Here is a 22,266-nt window from a genome sequence, read left to right on the forward strand (position 1 = left end):
TAGTTGTTTTGGCAGTAAGAGCACGCGCATTGTCCTGCTGGAAGCGGTGGTTCCATGACGACAAAAAAGTGGCACGACGTTCTCAGGGATTGATCAATGTTCCCGGCAGATGTTACATCAGTTCCTCTACCAAGACCAATATTCTGGAACACCATAGGCCCTAGTTTGTGACTGAGATCAATAGCCTAAACATATGCTGACGCTGTTGTAGAGTTCGTGTTCCACGACGAATTATAATACGCAAGCATATTTTGTTCATCGAGTAAAGTATGCAAGGTATTATATACCTATTGCGTTTTAAATAATTCTTATGCGTTTTTTTACTTCCAGATTTGTAATTAATTGAGTAAATGTGATTTCTATTGAAAATACGCACCTTATCTTGAGCTCTAATCATGCTACTTACACACATGGGGATTAGAATGAGATCATAGTCAAATAATTCCTGATTCCTAACTATGCAAGGAAGGACATTGTTGCTTGTCGGCCTCACAAAAACAAGAAAAAGTGACAAAATTAAACAATGTGCGACAAAGCGCCTTTTCGCACTTTGGCGACCATTTTCAAGGTCAAAATATGTAGCGTTATCGCATTGTCACTTTATTTAACAAGTGTAAGTTAATCTCTGATATGCACAACAAACCGACAATGCGACACAATGGATTTGTCACACTGCCCCGTTGTCGGTATTTCCGATTAATGGTGTGCATGTGTAGTATACTCATGGGCGTAGACAAAAATTATAACCATTTTCAAACATTTTTTAAAAATTTCCGATGGTATCAAAACCGACGTATTAATGGCAATGGGAGCATTACACATAAAGCAAATCTTTCATTGAAATGAAATTATTTCATATCCAGTAAACGTCGGCCTGTTTAGCCAATCACATCGTGATGTAGCAGTAACTGTTTGCGCTCGTGTTCATTGTAAGAAGACACACCCTGTCAGTTTTGACGGGGCATTTCGCTGTACACATAGATTCGAATCCCAGCACTATTCACATTCATCACATAGGGCATTCAACCAATAATATCAAGCTACAAAACTGAAATGCTGTTCAAGGATGCCTTAAAACCCAGACCACATCGGCATAAATACCAAGTGAAGTCTGTTATCGTTGTGATATACCGCAATATCAAATCCATTTCCAAATGCGTCGTATCCTTCACTGAAACTAGGTTGAGGGAGCATAGTAAATTAGCATGGTAATTTATAGCAATAATGTGTCGTGAAGTATATTTTCAAGTCTATGAAGTCTGGTTTATTTCAAGTCTCTTTGAATCCCATAGGATATTTTATGTCAAGTATGCCATGATTCATTTTACATCGATGCACCGATAATTTTCTCAGGCGATACGATACGAGATAAACCTGTACCCGTGTCGCCTCGTTTCAAACACAGGCCTATTCATTTATGTAAACTTTCATCAAATCAGTAATTAAACATAAGGGTATAGGTATCGCAAATATAGAAAATTAAGTCGTTTCATTTCACATTTGTTTTATCTTGCTCTCTCGTGAAAATGTCTCCATTGTTTATTCAGGTTTTTGTTGGCCTTGACATCACGGATGTAAAATTAGGTGAACTTAAACAGTCACACTTGCACGTTAACCCACGCACTATCGTTCCTCAAGATAACAGACCAAAGTGTCTCTAGCTACGATTGATTCTACCTGTATTCAATGAGAACCATTGCGATTTGCCAGCAGCATAAGTACCCAGATTAAAGCCACTGCATGAACCCACTACGATTGGTCAACCACATACCGTAGTAGGTGGATAACGGATGTTGATACCCGGATTCAAACCACCATAAAACTTGCTGGAGACGGTCGCTACCTCAGCTTTGGCAACAGACGAGCTACGACCATCAACAAACCTTGGTAAGCATAACTTTGTCGTTATGTTCATTCATTCATTCCCTTACAACTGTGTTTGTCTGTGACATCGTTGAATTTTTGAAAATGTAAATTGGCAAGCTTATGTCTTTACACACAAATATCCAGTTATCCAATGACATCTTAACAGTCCGTTTGGGCTGTGATTAACTGGCTTAAACATAACAATAACATTATCACTACCAGTAATAGTAGCAATGTAATCTTGTATAACATAATCTTCTGTAAATAGAATTTACTAACTTACTTGGAAATGATGTAAAGTTGTTCTTGAAAATTTGAATATTTTCTCGTTGCTTCCATTACTTTTCTCGTTACTTCAAGTAACAAACACAACATATTAAGATATTTCACGTTATTGCATTTTCACCCTTTAATAAATTACTCGTACATACTGAGAGATAGATGGTTGTCAAGTGTTCGATCATGCACTTTGTCCTTTTTAAAAACATTTAGCTGCAATCGCATGTACGAAATAAGGCAAGACAAATCACGAGTACTGATGTATTTTACAAGAAGAATTATTTTCAGTATAAAGCCCACAGTTCCAAGTAGAATACGAATGCAACATATACACATACAAGGTGTTTATGTCCTCAACAGCAACATATGTATTTCATGTATTCTTCCATGTCGTCAGTAAAATACTGGGTTGTGATTGGTCAATTGAAGTCATTCAGAGGTATATAATCACGCTACACACCTCTGATGGTCCAGCACAGTTTGCATTTTACTTATATCTCAATAACGTGGTTATGGAAGAATGGAGACAAACACTCTGTGTTGGAAAGTCGGCTGTATATAACGAAATTGTAATAGCTCTAAGTCTGATTTAAAACTAAACACGCATTCACAGCATATAGGTTAAAATATGTACCTATACATTTACAGTAAAGAGCAACGTAACAGGAGATCTTCTTTAATAAGGTTTTCATAGAGAGCTGTACATATAATATTGACATTTTTAAGAAGATTTATTAGATATATTTACATATCCATTTTTCTCAGATATTTTAGCCGCATTATATTATGAAGATTCTACAATGTGTATTATGTTAATGTGGATACTGTTGACAAAATAATTCAGTTTAAATTCCCTAAGGATAATAATTCACTAACGGGATCGGAAGGTCAGACCTGGTTTAGGAAAGTCATCGTTTCGCAATTACGTAGTCCGATGCTCTTCAACCTGATCACTGGATTGTAAGGTCTAGACTCGGATTTTTCAAAGACCGCCATTGGAACATTGTTGAGTTCGGAGTTTAACAGCAAATAAACAAACAAAACTCTTTGCAGGTTTTATGTTTAATGATTCTTGGTTCTTCTACACCTTTATATATTATGATGCTGCGCCGTCATATAGCAGGAATATTGCTGTGTGTTGAGTTAAACAACAAACAAACCTACCGGATAGTAATCTCATTTGGAAAATGGAAATCTGAATGATATTTTTCGATTAATAATCAAACACAAATACTTTGCAATGTTCGTATCCATCATTTAGTAATATAATAATACTATTTGCAAATGATACAAAAACTGTGTAATCAGACCGATCTCATGAAAACCTAGCCCCAGTTTAGCATGTACTCGTGTATCAATGTTCTTGAAATCAGCTGTCCAAAAGTCAATGCATTGACAGTTGCTAATTTGACGTTCTAGAAGTCGGTGACAAAATGGAAGAAAACATACAGCTTTATGGGTGAGAACCTGGTCAGAACCAAGAGGTATTAAGAATGAGGGTACAGGTTTTCTAATCGCATTGACATCCCCTTGAGAGGGTTTGAGGACGTGTTACTCTGGTGCTCATTATCTGTATATTGGACTCCGTGAGTCATTCACCTTCCTGACACGTGGAAAATACATCATGTTTCTTTTTCAGGTTTGAAAGTTCCAGACATCTGCAGCAACATGGTATGGTTGGATCCCTAATCTTAATCTAGCAACATCTACTGTATTCCTATAAAAAAAGCTGAATCGTCGTATTTTTGTATTTTTTAATGTTTTCTCTGTGTTTCACATCTCCCTTCATACCAGATATGATTTCTGATATAAAACATTCAAGGGTTTCTGATCTCCATTTTCCCCCTCACCTGTGTAATGTTATACCATGATGGATTGAAATTATACTCTCACGATTGCACACTTGCAAATGGAAAATATCACCTGCATCTGTTTTCATTTTCATCTATTAAAATGGTTCCAAGGCAAAATGACTCCGTCAACATAATTATATTAATTGAAAGTTTTATAAGGAAGGAATACAATCAGTGTTTGCATGAAATTAATTTACCAGTTGACCATCAGGGCCTGCTGCCGCCTGCATTCTTTAAAATCTACAGGCCCTGAGTGGAATCTGCATGCCCATTTTGTTAAAATCAAACCAATAAAATCAAAATAGACTTCATTTACCCAGTTTCACATTGTTTGTACGAAATCAATTACGGAAGCCTATGACGCAGAGAGAGGTTTTATTTGTTAAAGACTGGTGTTGACATTCCCATGCCCAATGAGCCGAAATACCAGGAAGTGAAACTGCAAGTTATTGTAACATGGTGGACTTTGAATGATCCCCGAACAGTATTAGCGAAAATTATCATGGGAAAGATTCCAGTTGAAGAAAGAAATTCGACACATGATTTACTGAAAGCCATAAGAGCTTACAAATATATGAAAATGGAGGCAATAACAGTAACAACCGCCGCTGGGTCTCCGGGCCTGGGATTATTTCAGACGCCTAATACGATTAGGGCAATCAAGTTCGAATCAATTTAATTAATTTTTAATTGTATTTATTTCTGATTTTGTTTTTACGGTGTGCTTTGTTTTTTGTTTTTGTGGGTTTTTCTTTGTGTTTTGTTTGTTTGGGGTTTTTTGCGTTTTTTCTTTTCTTTTTCTTTTAGTTGATATTTTTGGCCACCCGTTTCAGTGTTGACGAATAGTGTCTGACCCTCTGACAAATCCGGCAGATTTGCCAACGCTCAGACAGAAGTTCCCAACCTGCTGGCCCCAGTGTCTGACTGAATATATCACAATAACTTTGTCTGATTATTTCAGACGCTGAATACGATTAGTTCGAATTAATTTAATTAGCTTTTAATTGTATTTATGTCTGATTTTGTTTTTATGTTCTGCTTTGTGTTGTTTTTGTTTTGTTTTGTGGGTTTTTCTTTGTGTATTTTCTCCTTTTTTGGCGTTTTTTCTTTTCTCTTTCTTTTAGTTGATATTTTTGGCCACCCGGCCGTTTACGATTTCACGCTGGAAATGGGAAACACAAAAACACAACACAGTGACATGGCAATCTTCAGTGTTAACACCTCAATGAAATTATAAAAGAGCATTAACCAATGAAACTATTCAGGCAGTACGTTTGCATGCATTTGTAACACGTCTCTAACCGGTAACCTGTATCACAACTATGTGATAGTTATTCATTCACACATGCTTGTAATGTCGTCGCTATATGACAGAAATGGTGTTGATATGACATACCATTTTAAGTCACTTGGGGCGGTGGGGTAGCCTAGTGGTTAAAGCGTTCGCTCGTCACGCCGAAGACGCGGGTTCGATTCCCCACATGCGTACAATGTGTGAAGCCCATTTTCTGGTGCCCCCGCCGTGATATTGCTGGAATATTGCTAAAATCAGCGTAAAACCAAACTCACTCACTCACTCCCCTATAGGATTCGTAAGCACAAGCAAATTACAGGATCAATATCGTTCAATGTGGAAAAGGAGTTGAGTGAATGAGTGAGTATGGTTTTAGATTGATATTGGTTATTTTAGCAATATCAACCCCAGAAATGGGCTTCATGCATGGTACCCATTTGGGAATCGAACCCAGTGACTTAAGGTAAATACTCGAATCTGTACCCAGAAGAACCCAGTGGCTGAACGTTTGAACATTTATAACTTGATTGCGTATGGATAGGTTTGTTTTTGACAATGGCGATATCTATTAATACCCCTTTTCTCTCATTACAGAGCGTTCAGCCAGCAATAAAAGTTGTCTTGTACAGCAACACCAACCTCACCAGCGACTGTGTACCAGTCACTGCAGACATACCGGATTTGAAAACCTTTAAGAACAGGGCTCAGTCAGCCATTGTAGTCCATGGAAAGTGAGTATATGTATGTCACACAAACTGACCTATAATGTCCCACAACATATTCAGTTGGGTGTGGATGATGAGTGGTGCCATTGCCTTGTGTCCCAACAGAAACAGGACATCACTGGGCTAGCTTAGGTCTAGGGCAAGTAATGAACCCAGGCATAGCCCGGGCCGTAGTGTACTGACTGCTCATCATGTCACCATGGAAACATAATGATGTTCTGAAGTTTTCCACCGTTTTGATTTCTTTCAGTTGGGAGCTGAAAAACGCCTCGGGAAATACATACCCTCTTAACGACACTATCGGAAGGTATACTGACCTCGGATCTTTCAATCAACAGGCCATCTCTATCACCCGAGTATAAGGTATATATATTTTTTCTAGAACAAAGACTACCTTACAGGTCTTCATTTCAAAAACAAAAGATAAACTTATTTGTTTCGCACCTACATCGAAAATACCTTCAGGCTGCACGTAAGGAATAATAAACAACATGCCCAGTTGCACAATCATAATGGTCCGCCATATTTGCATACCCTACTTGTGAATGGAGCCAAAATGAAGAACTGCAAATGGTCAGTGTACATATTTATGGTCAGCCTGTGAAAATATCAAGCTTGTCTCTGACCTTCATAGATTGTTACATATGGAAGTTTTGTCTAGACGGCATGTCTGGATAGGATATTGCAATATCGTGAACATATACTGACATCACTGATACACGTGAAGACCCGTGAAGCTCCGGCAAAGACATGATCTTCAAATAGTACTCTACACCATTTTTCATCTTTGCAACATAGAATTTCATAAAGTTGAGAATCCTCTATCCTAAATGATGATACATACATAGTATAAGAAAGTAAAAGAAAAAAATGCAACTGTTGTTGATATTTACTGCAAAATGGATGCATTTAAAGTGTTTTGGAGGTTATCGAGCCTGTTCATTTGACCTTGGTCTTTAAACAATTTGCATGTCCATGTTTTTAAACAGTTGAGTTGTATGTTACACAAGCAATCACAAAGAAATATGGATCAACCAAAATGTTAATCTTTGATATATTTTCATATAGAATGTCATTGAAAGTCCTGGCTTCCACGGAGACGCCAACTAAACATCAGTGTTAGACATTGTTTATTTTTGCAGAAGTTGGTTTAATAAAATAGTAAAATAGTTATTTGTGTTGACATACGAACAATTTATGAGGAAAAATTCAATTTTAGTCGACATTTGCCACAAAGTTGATGTGACCTTGGCCTTTGACGTTGAAGGTGTTTATGCACACATGCTTATGTATTTTGTCAGAGAGCTGGGTGCTTGAGGTGTCTTATGATACCACGTACATGGTGCTCTATGAGTTCAATACCTAGATACTTAGATACAATACTTAGAAAAATGACATGTTAATGATAGAATTTCAAGCAGGAATAGCAACAAAGAGGATTACTGTGAACTTGACCTTTGAACATGACCTTATTGCTTTACATGGTTCAGTGGAGCATTGCTTGGATCAGGGAGTGTATTCTCAAACATGATAAATCACTATATATAGTGAAGACATACTATAGACCTATCCCCTCTATTTTACTAGCTAGTTGGAGATTGCCACTGCACTAATGAGGTATAAATATTATCTCGTGTAATGAAAGTTTACAGCAGAAGTTTGCATTACTATCATTTGCAAAATGTGCCTTGCCTAAGTCAATGGAACTGGCACTGCCTATGTGTTACTGCCTTCAACCATAATCGAGACACATGCTTTTACTTCGATACCGTCCATGTACTGATGCATCAATCCTTTCGAGTATTCTGTGGGTGTACTGTGTTTATTTTGCAGGCGGCGTTGCCATGAAGGGGACCCTCTCAACAAAAGAAGACACCAGCCACCTGCATTTCTGCATTTCCCGTTGCACTCTCTTGTAGTCCTAGTATTCCTATACTCCAGAATCTTATGCCTTTGATGTCTTATGTCTACCTACGTTTAAGTTGGTTTGCTTGACTAGGGTGTCGGAATCGACGTAAATTTAGGTTGTTAAGATGTGGTGATGACACTGAACAGGGACAGAAAGGTTTTCTGTCACGCCTCTTGCAACAGTTGTTGAAGGTCAAAATCTCCAATGGTCATAATGACCACAGATAAACCTACCCGACAGAGAAATTACATCATCTTAATCCTATTTCTATTGATTTTATTTTCTTAGTCAGATGATAAAAAAATAAGATGCAAAATTATTGTTTCTTTCTGTGGTTCTCCAAAACCTTTCCACCTGTGCGCTTTGCTTCACTAAAGATGTGTTCATTTTGAACAATGAAAGCTAAAAGATGAATGTCACATTACGTTGTGGAAATTAAGCCTCAAATTGAAGTGGCTGTATTGACATTTGAAAATGTATTAGGTAAGATGGGGACAGTCCGTTTTTAACTCGTTCCAGTTTTTATGCAAGTTTATCCTAGTTTTGTCCGTGGCTTGGCATTTGGTAATGGTTTTTGACACCGAATAAAGTCAGTTAAGTAATAGACAAAACCAAGTCACAAAAGTGTGACATCTTTCGTTGTTGAAAATAAACATTTGATGAAATTTAACGATTCTTGTGTTTGTATTCGTTCCTATGAAGTATGACGGTGTCTTTGTCTGTTGTAAATGAACACTGGGATTTCGACTACGTGTTACACCGCACTCAGCAATAAACGACTCACATTGCGGCTGTCTGTAAATAATCGAGACTGGAGTGATCAAGATCATGAGCGTTATCTGCGAATTTGGGTCATACTGGTGCAGAAAATATTCAAGGCCTTACATGCCTCTGGCATGCTCTCACATCAATGACTAGGGTTGTGTTGTAATTAGTGAAGTCTTTAAAGTACTAAATCTTCTACCAATTTACGACTAGCACTCGTATGTGCGTGGGCGTGTGTGTGCTTGTAAGATATATCAAACCTTAACTTGGATCAGCATACTGCTGGTATAAAAATGAGAAAGTTTATAGTATGAGTAAGTGTATATAGTTTTACTCCACCTTTGACGATATTCAAAGATAGACACATTATTTTGTTGACTACAGCACCTTCTGGGTGGGGATGGATGGTGTGTGTGTGTGTGAGAGAGAGAGAGAGAGAGAGAGAGAGAGAGAGAGTGAGAGAGAGAGAGAGAGAGAGAGAGAGAGAGAGATAGTGAGTTGGGGGTGTGTGGGTGGTGGTGGTGGTGAAAGTCTGACCAAGTTATAAGAGCCAACCCTGATCACACCCATTAGTTAAGGGTCGCATGCAACGTAATACACAGCTTTGCAGATTCTGATACCTTTCGGTGTGCACTTCATCTACAAATCGTCAAAACTGTCAATTCAGCCAATAAAGTTGACAAAAATCGCAATGAAAATAATCCCGCAAAATCGGACTTCGAACGATTTATTAATTTTCCCACAGTGCTGGTGGAAAAATGGTTTTAACAGTTCTGCTGCGCTGCTCTTATGACACATGCGAAGTGAGCAGGTTCGTGGAGCTTGAAACAGTACGCCTGCCCGAAGTATGAGGTCGTGAGCAGTAGTCTAATCTTGGTTGTGTACACAAACAAGTAATTACATTCTTATAATGTGTGTTTAATGTACCTTATCGCAACGTGTGGAACCTATGTGTAGCATACATTCTCCAAATGTGTTGAGTGTGTGTAATGTACATTATTGTAATGTGTTGTGTCTGTGTGTAATGCAAATTCTTGTAATGTGTGGAGTCTGGGTGTAATGTACATTATTGTAATGTGTAGAGTCTGTGTGTAATGCAAATTCTTGTAATGTGTGCAGTCTATGTGCAATGCACATTCTTGTAATGTGTAATGTGCATTATTGTAATGGGTTGAGTCTGTGTGTAATGTACCTTATCGTAATGTGTGGAGTCTATGTGCAATGTGCAATCTTGTAATGGGTGGAGTCTGCGTGTAATATACATTATTGTAATGTGTGGTGTCTGTGTGTAATGTACATTCTTGTAATGTGTGTAGTCTCTGTGTAGGATACATTCTTGCAATGTGTGGAGTCTATGTGTCATGTACATTATTTCAGTGTGTGTAGTATGCATGCTGACGATACCTGAATGTTGCATTTATAAATATTTCTGACTGCCTGTCTAAAAAAGAGTATGCAAGTGCTTGTAAAAAACATTATATACAATGGCGAGCGTATACATTTGAATGTGTATGTATATATTGTGTGGATAAGAAGCAAATTACCCTGAAATTGGTAATCTGAAAAAACTCCCTAGTTTTTTTTATTTATTTATTTATTTATTTATTTATTTATTTATTTATTTATTTATTTATTTATTTATTTATTTATTTATTTATTTATTTATTTATTTATTTATTTATTTATTTATTTATTTATTGATTTATTGATTTATTTATTGATTTATTTATTGTCTAACAGAAACCCGGTAGCATGCTGACATCAGCAGTGTTCATATAGCAGTACCTGGAGGCCACCTACCATTCAGCAAAGATGGGCAAACTCGTGGCGGTGGCGGTGTCGCGACCTATGTCAAGCTAATCAACCATATGGACAGTTTTGACACTGCGGGGTTTGAGGCGGTGTTGGTACAGTTAAAATGTATTAACCGTCACAAACCGTCTTATCGTCCATCGAGCAGATAAGAGTGCTGCTACAAATGTGATGACGCCCTACCAAAGCGTTCATTAAATCACGCAACGATTTAAATATACCGGAAATAGTCTAACACCTATACTTACTAAATTATTCAACTTATCGCCAATCTGTTTTGCCCTGTTCATGGAGAAAAGTATTGGTAATACCTATTCACGAGAAACATAGCTACATGAATGTTCAAACTATCGCCCTGTCGCACTCAGATCTTGGCTATTGAAAAGTCTTTGAGAACTGTGTATTTAACTATGAGACAACGACAAACTGACAAAATTGCAGACTGGATACGTGCCAGTTTATTTATTTATTTATTTATTTATTTATTTATTTATTTATTTATTTATTTATTTATTTATTTATTTATTTATTTATTTATGTATGTATTGATTGATTGATTGATTGATTGATTGATTGATTGATTGATTGATTGATTGATTGATTGATTGATTGATTGATTGATTGATTGATTGATTGATTGATTGATTGATTGATTGATTGATTGATTGATTGATTGATTGATTTATTTATTTATTTATTGTCTAACAGAAACCCGGTAGCATGCTGACATCAGCAGTGTTCATATAGCAGTACCTGGAGGCCACCTACCATTCAGCAAAGATGGGCAAACTCGTGACGGTGGCGGTGTCGCGACCTATGTCAAGCTAATCAACCATATGGACAGTTTTGACACTGCGGGGTTTGAGGCGGTGTTGGTACAGTTAAAATGTATTAACCGTCACAAACCGTCTTATCGTCCATCGAGCAGATAAGAGTGCTGCTACAAATGTGATGACGCCCTACCAAAGCGTTCATTAAATCACGCAACGATGTAAATATACCGGAAATAGTCTAACACCTATACTTACTAAATTATTCAACTTATCGCCAATCTGTTTTGCCCTGTTCATGGAGAAAAGTATTGGTAATACCTATTCACGAGAAACATAGCTACATGAATGTTCAAACTATCGCCCTGTCGCACTCAGATCTTGGCTATTGAAAAGTCTTTGAGAACTGTGTATTTAACTATGAGACAACGACAAACTGACAAAATTACAGACTGGATACGTGCCAGTTTATTTATTTATTTATTTATTTATTTATTTATTTATTTATTTATTTATTTATTTATTTATTTATTTATTTATTTATTTATTTATTTATTTATTTATTTATTGATTTATTGATTTATTTATTTATTGATTTATTTATTTATTGATTTATTGATTTATTTATTGATTTATTTATTGTCTAACAGAAACCCGGTAGCATGCTGACATCAGCAGTGTTCATATAGCAGTACCTGGAGGCCACCTACCATTCAGCAAAGATGGGCAAACTCGTGGCGGTGGCGGTGTCGCGACCTATGTCAAGCTAATCAACCATATGGACAGTTTTGACACTGCGGGGTTTGAGGCGGTGTTGGTACAGTTAAAATGTATTAACCGTCACAAACCGTCTTATCGTCCATCGAGCAGATAAGAGTGCTGCTACAAATGTGATGACGCCCTACCAAAGCGTTCATTAAATCACGCAACGATTTAAATATACCGGAAATAGTCTAACACCTATACTTACTAAATTATTCAACTTATCGCCAATCTGTTTTGCCCTGTTCATGGAGAAAAGTATTGGTAATACCTATTCACGAGAAACATAGCTACATGAATGTTCAAACTATCGCCCTGTCGCACTCAGATCTTGGCTATTGAAAAGTCTTTGAGAACTGTGTATTTAACTATGAGACAACGACAAACTGACAAAATTACAGACTGGATACGTGCCAGGAGATTCCGAAGGGAATTAGCTAAACTACATGCATTTGTATAAGTTCATAGCTAAAGCTCTTGACGAAGGAAAAGAGGTTTGAGCAGTATTCTGCGATAAAAGTACGGCATTTGATTAAGTCCGGCACAGGGAAATCATTTATAAACTGAAAACTTACGTTGTCCAACTTAACTGTAATTCACAAATATGTGTGTTGAACTTCCTCTTCGTTTCTCGGCGACATTAGGTGAACTTTGCCTACTTACCATCTTTCAGTCATGATATTTGTGTGCGTGTACATGTGTGTGCGTGCGTGTGTGTGTATGAGAGAGAGAGAGAGTGAGAGAGAGAGAGAGAGAACGGCTTAACTACTAGGTCACTATATCAGAATATGCAGGCATTTGTGCTTTGTAAACGTCCGAGATATGGTCTTTCCATCAACATAACATATTTGTGTCTGTATAGTTAATGACATTAAATCGTAATGAATAGGATTGTTAGGAATGCATATTCCCCAAAGTTATACTCATATAGTGTGTCGGTACTGTAAGTCAGGATCCAATAATATATACTCTACACGGTCAGTTGAACATGACAGCATGATAAAGCCATGAACATTTTTATAATCATATACTTTTTTTATTCCTCATGACTAAAATTGAAAAAAAATCAAACGTAGATCTCATGTTCAGCAGTTAACAACAGCAAAAATGCTTTATCCATAATAGTAATAAAAATACTAAATGTTTTCCCGGGTCGAATACATACTATCGACTTCTCAGGAATGAATCACTATCAAACAAGTAATGACATTGGTTGGTAATCGCGATACAAAGCATCCCCATTCCCGGATTTCAATCGACTTTATCTGTGACTCGCCCGGTAATCCAAAGACTGGGTTTATTCAGTCAGTGTGGGTAATAACATATAACTGAATTTATGTATTGAATTTTGCTAACCATTTCACAAAGAAGTGCCCTGATAGATTTTTCAAGAATGTTTCAAATGATGATCAGTGTACAAGGCACACGTCACAATCAGAAGAAATGTAGCCTATGATGTATTTGGGATTACATTTTCTCAGTAAAGTACTGGTTGTAGTGCTTTTTGTTGAGGGTGAGTCCCACACAGGATTCAACATGTCAAAATATAAGGACTTTTTGTTGCCAAGTTTTTTAGTCCCAAGAGATATATGTTATCTTGGTCACCGTGTGCAAAGGCAATAAATTTACATGATTTGTACTGGTATTTTGTTTATCTCACTTTTGTTCTGGTGAAAGTTTGGTTTAACTTCTTTTCTGCTCATTGTGTAAATATTCTTTGGTGTTAGGCAAATAATGTTTAGTGTGCTGTTACTTTTCTCCTTAAAACCCAATAATATAATTTCTAATGATAATTTAATTTGTAGTCCGCCGAATATCCGGAGGCATGAGGACAGTTCGGTCCGCACTACCTTTAGAAAACTACGAACAAACAATAGATGACATACAGACTCTCATGAATGTTTACAAAATGTACATAATGGTGATTCTCAAATTCCAGTCTTGTGTAAATAAGTATTAGTTTTTAAATATTCTGAGTAATCTTGTATTGGAAATATTTCGTGTTTACACCTATTGGGCATTAAATGTATATATCCCAATCATTCGAGGAAAATCATCTTCCCAATATTTCTTCCCATTACGACATTAAATATCTCTTAATATCAATAAATAAAGTCATTTTTATACCTCTGTATACCTCTTTTTCTTCTCTCAAATAGAAGAGTCCACTTTCAGATCACTGGGATGACGCTTGTTTATCATACTGCGTTTTCTGTGGTCAACAGACCATGAAATGTTGTTTTTTAAATGTAGGCGAATAGACAGCTACACCTAGCTCAGAAGTGAAAGGTCCGACGATCGGGACTCCTAACTGCATTCATGTACTGGCACTCTGGCATACAATAAATAACTCAACACAAGGTTATAGACTTCCTCGGCAAGCCGTATCACTTTCCAGTGCTGACGGTGTCTTTTCAAGGTGTTCGGCCCTGCTCTACCCTTGTCACATGACGCTATACAATCCCTTCGATTAGTTAAAAAATTTCATCATCCCATGGTCTCGTGATCGGAAATTACTGTCATCGGTGAATCATGATTAAGTGAGTCTTATTTGTTCTGTTACTGACGGTTATATCCTGTTCTCTATCTCTTAGTTTATCACCAGGAAGTAACGGCATTGATTCCATGTCGAAATAACCGTAAATCTCAATATTGGATTTGTGGTATGTTTCTTGTATAACTGGTGGAATTTTAACCTTACAACACCAGTTCCTAAATGGCATGGTGTATCAACAGATGAAATACAGCAACATTCATTGCAGAGAGCACATGTAGCACAAGTGATGTCTGCTTACGTTATTGACTTGTTGTAATAGGTCTCTCGTCATCAATCAACGAATTGGTGCCCGGTAGAATGTTGTGGTATTATGAACAAATGAAAATGACTGATGAATATGAAATGATGCTTTGAGCATACCAGTGTGGAAACACAACTCAATATTAAACGCTAATATTTTGCAATGCGGTATTACCTGTGGTTGTTGCATGCTTTCAAAATAGCATCAGCTATGGGCATCATTTCTAGAGGTCATAAACGAAGTTGTTTGCTTAAGCATTGTTTTAGGTATATACATGATTCTCAGGTTATTAAGAGTAGGATATGTAAAGTAGATATCATTCTCTATACCTTGTACATAGCATACTACTGGCAAACAAGGATAAGTACGACCGGCGCAGAGAAAGCGTTTACGAGAAGAGAACCAAACCACCCAGATTGTATCACCTATTTCAGCACGGCTCCCTTGGGAGCTGCATTCGCCGCCTTACACGCGCATCCTGCATGTCGTTGGATAGCGGAACCCTTGCGCGTCACGTAGAATTTTTCCGTTTCTTTTTTGGCAAATTTATAGCCGAGCAATTAAGGTTTCTGTGACTTTAGGCCGTCTGAATTTCTTCCACAGAAGTCTCGGTGGAAGACTTTTCTTCCACCCAGCCTCCGGTGGAAGTCGCTCGCGCCATTGTATTTTGGAAGCCTTTTACTGTGTGATATCTGTGCATGTTATACATGGTTGGAAACCCGATCCAACGCTCTCTCCAAAAATGCAAACGTGATTCCAATGCTGTCCCTGGTAACCAGTCCAGATTGAATCTCCGACATGATGGTTTGTGTAATTTTGTTGAACTTCAATTCTTCTATATCACAGCAGTCATCATGCCACCATAGTTCGGTCATGATGTAATGGCAACCACTCTTACGATTCACCTCAGAAAATGCATTTCTATACTGCGTTTGAAAGCCGTTTAAAGCGTGTGTCAGACAGTGTATAACACGCACACGTTGCGCATTTAGTGGTGGAGCTATATGGGTATTAATGTGCGAAATGCAACAAATACCGCAGGTGATATAGATTGGCGGAATTTAGATGAATCTGTTCACCGGCTATACCGGCGTCGTTAATATTGACAACTATAAAGCATTTGCAAGGTGATTCATGTGGGATTCTGAAAATGTGTAACATGCTGGTGTGCAACATTAGACATTCGCGCTACACAGGAATCAATATACGTGACAGAGCTAAAGTTGCAATGAATTGGAATAAAGCCATAAAAGCAACGCCTGTAGTCTTAGCATATAAACTTTTACTGTGGTGGAAAGCCCTTGAATGTGCGGTTCAGCCAAGGTGTAATGTGCATTCGAGTCGCGTCTGAGAGTCAAGCAATGCGCGCCATTATGTAAATGCATTTCCGCCAATGGCGGGTAAAGTAGTCGGGGATCCGGCGCGCTTCTATCATCAGTGTTACGGCAGCTACAATTTCACGATCCACCATCCAAAATTTAATAATGTTTAACATGCATCTGAAAGGCCTTGAAAGTGCGGCTCTGCCAAGGTGTGACGTGCATTCGTGTCACCTCAGACAGTCAAGCCATGCGCGTCATTATGCAACTGCACTTGCGCTAATGGCGGGTAAAGTCGGGGGTCTGGCGCACGTCTCCCGTCAGTGTTACGGCACCTATAATTTCACGATCCATCATCCACAATTCAATGTTTCAAATGCAACCGAAAGCCCTTGAAAGTGCGTCTATGCCAGGTTATAATATGCATTCAAGAAACGTCTTTTAATCAGGCAATGCGCGGCATTATGTAACTGTACTTGTGCGTGTGGCTGGTAGAAATGGGGATCTGGCGTGCATCTTTCCTCAACTGTTCCTTCAGCATCAGAAATCAAAGGTGTAAAAGGGGTCGGTAATGCCTTGAAAATGTGGATGTGCCAAGGTATACTGTGCATTCGAATAAACGTTCCATTATATAACGACGCGCATCAAATAGACAAGATGACGCCATGCTCTGACAACTGTAACTTATCACAAAGGCCGCCTCTGTCTGGCCACTTAATTACTCTGTTGCGGTCGCAACTCCTTATCATCATTATTTTCATAACTTCTTTCAGATCTGTCCGCACGGACTGATTGTATATACACGTTCTTCTCTTCCTTCCTGAAAACTTAATTATTACCTGATTAGCTGTATATCACTCGCCTGTGTTCACATCTCCGTACCCTGGAGATGCTACTTATCAGCAAATGTAATTTCGTCACCTGCCTTGCTCTCTTATGGTTATAATCACTCAGCTTGGGTCACTTCCTTTTGACATGCCGCTACTTTGTGATTTTAAACCTCGTCGCCCCACTGACTTCAACTTTGTGTATAAAATTTCTTTGGCATGGGCAATTCACACCTTTTGGCATGCTCATGCCCCTCCAAATGGACATCACACATGGAATGGAGATGGACAATTTCCAGTTTCCTCCTCCCCCGTAGCAACATCCGGCTTGGCCACGTGAACTTCATCTAAACCATTCCATTGGTTGTCTGACCGCGACGTGGTAATATAAGGGAATGCATTTCACTGCAATTTCATCATCACAGACCAAGCGTCTTAGTGGATCACTACCAGTCAGCGTTGGCAATCACCATTGGCAAGTGAACTTTACTTTTATTTCTTCTCGTTTGTTCTTACTTTCTGCATTTTTCAGTCATTTACGTTGCTCACTTTATCAAACTGATACTCAACATTACTAGGTTTATTCCCTAAATAGACATATTGTATAAGCAGTTTATTTCTTAATTGTGACATCCAGACCCTCTTCTGTTGTGCCCAATCATTCCCAGAAAGTAAGTGTCCCAGCAATATAATAAAGTATGCCTTCCACAAACATATCGGTCGTTTGTCAAAAGTGTAAAACATATTACAAAGGTATCGCGCATTTAAAGCAATGTTATCCTGGTAGTTCTACTCCTGGTCTACACGCCATACACGCCCAAAATCGCCGCCGTAGCGAGTCCTATACTGCTACACAGCTTGTGTCAATGTCGGCTCTATTGGCATGATTGCTCTATTGTGGCACATACAGTGTCAACAAAAATCAAATCCCTGATTACATCAGGGTACTTAAACACTTTGGCCACACAATTCAAGGTGAGGACGCATCTGCAGCCTCTCCTTCAACTAGTAATCCAATGCCGAGTACCAGTGCTGGTTTAACTGGGTCTACCAGAAGTGGTACTCGGTATAATTACAAACAAAACACAGTCAGGGCTAATCTTACAAACACTGGCTTATACGATAGGTTCCCTGAAAGTGAGCCAACACTTTCAGGGTTTTACCAATATTTAACCAATATTCTTAAAAAAGCAGGGCGTAATGCTGGTGACACGTGTCGCCGCGTTTCTAAGTTTTTCTATTATATCCAAAAACATGTTTTCCCAAATAGTAATATGGCTTGTATCAACTTTGATATATTTGAGCACGTAGATGAAATTCATTATTTTAACACGGTCCCTTCATAAAATGGGGTTTCTGCAGGTGGCATTAAAAATTACATGTCAGCTGTCAAATTCTTTCTCAGTTACTGTCAAACGTATGTTCAAATGTCCCCAAGGGTTTTCGATAATTTGCGTAGGTTTACAAGTGCTACGCACTGTTCATATACAGGTGTATGTAGCCAGTATAAACGCGAAGAGGTCCGTAAATCTGTTACAGAATTCAGAGATGAAACCAAACAACCGCCGCCCATTTCCGTTGTTCAAAAGGGGTACACCGATCCTGCAACCAGACAAGAGGTGAGGGACATCCTGGACCGGGCCACGGCAGATCAACTTCCATCTGAGGACGATCAGCGCCTGGTGATGCGGTACTTGTCTTGTGGGATAATTCAACTTGGACATGCCCAAAGACCTTCAGTGGCGTCGTGTATGAAGTTGGCAGATTTCAATAAGGCACGGTGTGTTGCCGGGAGGTACCAACTTTCTTTCATGGACCACAAGACGTCCATGAGCTTCCTGGTTACCCTAAGCTTGTCCAAAGAGGATTACGACATGTTCAGGGATTACCGCCAATATGTACGTGATGACATGCCTGAAGATGCTCTACCGGACAAATCGCCTTTCTTCAGGAGAGTGGACGGCACTGAAGTGGGAAACATGTGTCTCGAGTTGGCCCGCTATCAGAGGACAAGAGGTTTCCTTAAACCCAACTTGGAAACCGAACGGATGACATTTACGGCCACGGATGTTCGGAAAGCTTTGGAGACTGAAGTGGCAAGGCAGCATCCCAATGATGCTGTAAAACGTAAGATGGCCAGTGACTATCTTGCACATGGCCAAAAGACTGTCAATAGGTATTACGCTAAGAAGACTCCCTTACAGGCTGCTTGTGAGTGTGCTTTTGTGCAAGATGTTATCCAACAAGCTGCGGGTACATCAAACGCTGAGGAATCGGCGTCAGTTCCAATAGATTCCTCCAACCAGCTCCAGCCCCAGCCCCAACACCCTGAAGGTAGGGGGAAGGGAAAAGGAAAAGGGAAAAGCAAAGGTAAAGGCAAGCTCATAAAGCCCAAAAGGTGAGAAACAAGTCGATCATGGAAAGTAGGGGGAAGGGTGAAAGTAGAGCGGAAAGTAGATAAAGCCCAAACCGTAGGTTATAGCCTGTAATTCCATAACCTTATGTCAGTTTCGACCCATTAGGTTTATCCAGCAGTAGTAAAGGGGTTCGCTGTTCGAACTTGCTGTTGTGGGAATGGTGCAGGAAAGCCAAATGACACTAGACCAGTGAGTAGATCAAACCAAAACCGTAGGATAGAGGTAGTAGGTTATAGCCTGTAATTCCATAACCTAATGTCAGTTTCGACCCATTAGGTTTATACAGCAGTAGTAAAGGGGTTCGCTGTTCGAACTTGCTGTTGTGGGAATGGTGCAGGAGAAGAAAAATGGCACTCTTAAAAGAGCAACCTCCACGTGGTGAGTGCTGGTTAACACAAATAGCTCATAATATATTTGGTTCAGATATACAATTCTTTATGTATCTAATGTCTTTTTCAGCAATATTTTTCTACATCCGTTCTGCGCTATGCATTTAAAACGATGTTTCGTTTATGTGGTTCCGCAAAAGTAACTATTTCATGATATATTTCGTTCAAACATACAATTCTTTATATATCTAATATAGTATATCTTTTTCAGCTATATTTTTCTCTATCTATCCTCTGCTTTCAAATGCAAAACACGAAGTCCACGGACATGTCAAGCTGCAAACGTCTGCGTGTCATGCCGCGTGTGCTGTGCGTCGCCAACACATCAGTGAATGATTTCTTGGTTAATCATGTGTACATGCCTGATGCGACTTTTAATATCTTATATTCATTAGAAAGAGCATTTCAATTCGCTTCTGGCGGTGTATGGCATGTGCATGTGCGACGTTGAGCAAAGATGCTAGGCATGTCCGTATGTAATGCCGCATCTCAGTTCCGTCGCAACGGCGCCGGTACCGGAAGTAGACTTTCGTTCTAATGTCGTTGTCCCTCTTTCGATTTCTAATATCTATGATTCATTTGAAAGGTCTCTCCAGGGGGTTTCTGGCGATGCATAACATGCACATCTGCAATGTTGTGTATAGCTGTCCGTATGTAATTCTAACGACGGCAACAATAGTGTAAACAGAATTCCTCTATTCTGAAATTTGTACAGTATATTGCACACATTTGTTCGAAAAAATAGTCGTTTTTTGCTGTACTTTTTAAAAAAATACTATGTAACTTCTTTTCTAAAAGTCAGATGGTATTGCCAGAAAACCCATTTAATGGCGGAGGTACATGCAAAATTTCGTTGCTCTATCTTTTCAAATAAAGTAAATCTAAACTTTTTAAAAAGTGTACTATCGTCAGGTGAAACTATCCAACGTATTCACGTAGTTTTCTACTCAAGGGGAACCCGAGCCAGACTGGCCACTGCTCGGAAAATGCCTACGTTCCCCGGGCACGAACGTAGACGGGACGGGAACGGCGATGCGGAAATTGCGACGCTGCCCTCTACGTCTGCCCACGGAGGTTGGAAAGATGGAAGTCCCAAGGTAGTGCATAGGGGGATAATTCCGACCTCCACCATGATCAAGCACTTGGTTGACGTGGTGGTTAGCGTGAGTAACGGCGCGCGACGTTGTTCATACTATTCATCATTCGTTCTGCCGAAGACGCTCGATCTATAAGCGGCCACCTTGTAGCAGAACTGAAACCTATCGAGTCTTGACAGGGGGCTCAATGGCGAGTTTGCGAGAAGCAGAGCGACATGCTGGTGTTGCATAGCAGGCGAGGGGACGATCCCGAGAGGAGAGGCGATGATGGTGAAAGGGTAGCTGCGCAGGCGAACCGGTTCGAGTCTTGATTTGCCCGCGAGCAAGTGCATACGCCGGTGATTTTACCTAGAAGCAGGCGAAGTCTCAGCCACGAAACGGGCAAAACACTGGTGTTGCACAGAGGTTGAGGGGGCGACCCCGAGAGGAGAGGCGATGATGGCCAGACGGTAGCTGGCGCAGGCAAACCCGTTCGAGTCTTGATTTGCCCGTGAGCAAGTGTAGACTCTGCTGACTTTTGCCTAGAGATGGGTGATAGTGCCGGAAGCAGAGCGACATGCTGGTGTTGCATAGCAGGCGAGGGGACGATCCCGAGAGGAGAGGCGATGATGGTGAAAGGGTAGCTGCGCAGGCGAACCGGTTCGAGTCTTGATTTGCCCGCGAGCAAGTGCATACGCCGGTGATTTTACCTAGAAGCAGGCGAAGTCTCAAGACTAACTTCATTCAAGTCATGGCCTGCGCACTTTTTGAAGCTCCTGTTTCAAAGTCACTGCACTTTGCCATCCTGGTGGGGCATAGTTTCGTGCGGCGACTTGTTCAATGCCATGTCCCCCTCCACATGGCATGCTCACTACCGTGCGTGGGATCGGAGGGGCGACCGTCGCTCGGATGAAAGCAGAGGTGGATGCCCTTGATGTTGCGACGCCGTCTGGATGCCACCCTTTGGGAACACAGCCAGCACATGAGGATGGGACCTGCGCTGCTAGCCAAGAATGGTGTACACCTGACACCAAAAGCTAATGGGCAGTTCTGGCTTTCAATTCGTAAGTGTATGTGTAGGTATGTTTAATCACTCACTCACTCACTCACTCGATGTATGAAACATGACAAGTACCTACAACGTGAAAAACTGCCATAAATCGGGATAAATCGGGCTTAAAAGCGCCCCGACGTCGAACCCGGTAAAGACTTGTCACTTCTGATGATACCACCAGATAGTCCTGGGGACCAGCTTCACGTCGATGTGAAACCTGTCAATAGGATGTGAATATTCAACGTTCGAGTGACGTTTAAAAGATGCTCTCCGAGTAAGGCTTTTCTCTTGGTAAAATTACATGTCTATAACAGATGGAAAAATGGGCGTGGACGCCCAACCAGGCGCCCC

At 39.7% G+C, this 22,266-nt stretch overlaps 1 long non-coding RNA gene across 1 annotated transcript; it reads left to right on the forward strand.

Annotated features, from left to right (window-relative positions):
* Nucleotides 1–5,942: 5,942 nt before the first annotated feature.
* LOC137273088 (uncharacterized) lies at nt 5,943–7,898 on the forward strand. The gene is made up of 3 exons (XR_010956122.1): nt 5,943–6,023; nt 6,268–6,380; nt 7,851–7,898. It is a non-coding gene; the product is annotated as an uncharacterized lncRNA (long non-coding RNA).
* Nucleotides 7,899–22,266: the final 14,368 nt, after the last annotated feature.

This window comes from Haliotis asinina, chromosome 2, assembly GCF_037392515.1.
Source record: "Haliotis asinina isolate JCU_RB_2024 chromosome 2, JCU_Hal_asi_v2, whole genome shotgun sequence".
NCBI classification, from domain to species: domain Eukaryota; kingdom Metazoa; phylum Mollusca; class Gastropoda; order Lepetellida; family Haliotidae; genus Haliotis; species Haliotis asinina.